The sequence below is a fragment of the Tachyglossus aculeatus genome, chromosome 1, assembly GCF_015852505.1.
Source record: "Tachyglossus aculeatus isolate mTacAcu1 chromosome 1, mTacAcu1.pri, whole genome shotgun sequence".
NCBI classification, from domain to species: domain Eukaryota; kingdom Metazoa; phylum Chordata; class Mammalia; order Monotremata; family Tachyglossidae; genus Tachyglossus; species Tachyglossus aculeatus.
The window spans coordinates 154,722,414-154,724,836 of record NC_052066.1 but is presented as its reverse complement, the minus strand read 5'-3'; positions in this window follow the sequence as shown (position 1 = coordinate 154,724,836).

Genomic DNA, 2,423 nt, shown 5'->3' with positions numbered 1-2,423 from the left:
ACAGGGACTGTTTTTGATCTGATTCTCTTTTATTGACCCCAGCATTTAGTACAGTGTGTATCACATAGTATGGGCTTAACAAATGCCACGGTTATTATTATTATAAGTGCCAGTAAGAGAAGCTGGGTGAAGAAAGATGGAAGAATTTGGTAAGATAGGAGTTTGTCCTTTCATGCTAGAGAAGGAGAGACTGGGGCAGAGGGTGGGAGGAAGGGGAAAGAGAGAGAAATAACTCACAGCTGGTAGTTTTCTTCCCTATCTGCCACCACAGCCAGAACCACCACCACTGCCTCCATTGCTGCTGCTGCTAAATTTGGCTACTCCTGGAATGATACATATATTCCTGACACCTGGTGCAATGACTAAAATTAACTCCATACCCTGGTAATTTCCTGCCTGTTGCTTAATCCACCCACAGCCAATACCAGTGCATGTAGTGTGTTGATCCCATCTTGGGAACTGTTCTTGCCCCTATCTGGGTGAGGAGAGTGAGCAGTCTCCTTCTCCACCTGGTTTAGTCAGCCCACCTTGGCATCTCTGCTGCTGAGGTTGAGTGGTACATTCGGGAAGTGGAAGGAGGGAGAGCAGCTCCAGTTCAGCCTTCTCTCCAGTGAAGTGCGGAACCACCATATTGGCTCCTCTGACCCCCTTTCCAGCTCAGTGTGGTGAGGTGGCCAAGCTACTTCATGCCCGTTCTCCTGCATAGTTTTTTGCTGTGGAGGCAAAGCTAATGGCATTGCCATCTTGGTGCCAAGTCTATGGATACAGCTGTATACTAGAAAGTCATCATGAGTCCAAGAAAACTCATGAGCCATAGGTTCCTGACCATGCTTTAGTGGAGCACATTTCATTTGTGACCCCCAAAGAGCAGTTTCCTAAGAAAATCCCTTGCTAGAGAGCAATGAAGGCTTAGTTGCTTAGTTGATCTTCAGGTGATTTATGGGGACTGTTGTGAACCCAACCCAACCCTACCATGTTCTGTATGTCTTCCCTGAGAAGCAAACCAGTCCCTTCATACCTTGATCTTATCTATTCATTCATTCAATTGTATTTATTGAGCACTTATGGTGTGCAGAGCACTATACTAAGCACTTGGTAGAGTACAATACAAGAATAAATAGAAACATTCCCTGTCCACAATGAGCTTCCATTTTAGAGTGGGGGGAGATAGACATTAATATAAATAATTACATGTATAATATATACGTGTTGTAGGGCTGGAGTGGGGGAGAACAAAGGGAGCAAATCAAGGTGACACAGAAGGGAGTGGGAGAAGAGAAAAGGGGGGCTTAGTCAGGGAAGGCCTCTTGGAGGAGATGTGCCTTCAGTGAGGTTTTGAAGGGAGAGAGGGTAACTGTCTATCAGATTTGAGGAGGGAGGGTATTCCAGGCCAGAGTCAGGAAATGGGTGAATTGTTGATGATGAGCTAGATGAGATAGAGACACAGTGAGAAGGTTAGCATTAGTGGAGCAAAGTGTTTGGGCTGGGTTGTAGTAGGAGAATAGCAAGGTGCGGTAGGAGGGGGCAAGGTGACTGAGTGACTTAAAACCAGTGGTGAGGGTTTTTGTTTGATGTGGAGATGGATGGGCAACCACTGGACCTTTTTCAGGAGTGGGGAGAAATCAACTGAATGTTTTTAAAGAAAAATGATCCAGGCAGCAGAGTGAAGTATGGACTGGAGAAAGAGAGGCAGGGAGGTCATCAAGGAGACTGATGCAGTAATCCAGGTGGGATAGGATGAGTGATTGTATTAATGTGGTAGCAGTTTGGATGGTGAGGAAAGGGTGGATTTTAGCGATGTTGTGAAGGTGGGACTGATAGGATTTAGTGAGGGATTGAATATGTGCATTGAATGAGAGCGAGGAGTCAAGGATAATGCCAAGGTTCTGGGCTTGTGAGACAGGAAGGATGGTGGTGCCACCTACAGTAATAGGAAAGTCAGCGGAGGACAAGATTTAGCTGGGAAGAAAAGGAGTTCTGTTTTGAAAATGTTAAGCTAGAGTGACAGGAGGACAGCCAAGTAGAAATGTCTTGAAGGAAAGAAGAAATGCAAGACTGCAGAGAGGGAGAGAGATCAGGTCTGGAGATGTAGATTTGGGAATCATCTGCATAGAGGTGATAGTTAAAGCCATGGGAGCAAATGCGTTCTCCAAAAGAGTGGGATTATAGTTGGAGAATAGAAGGGGATTTGGAGAGGAATGGCAGGATGGAGATGGGGTGACAACTGGAAGGAATCATGGGGTCAAGGGAGGGTTTTTTTGGGGGGAAGGGGAATCATGGGCATGTTTAAAAGCAGTGGGGAAGAAGTCACTGGAGAGTAAATAAAGATGGCTGTTAGGGAAGGAAGAAGGGAGTGGGCAAGAGTTTTGATAAGGTGCAAAGGAATGGGGTTGGTTGTGCAGGAGAAGGGGGTGGATTTTGAG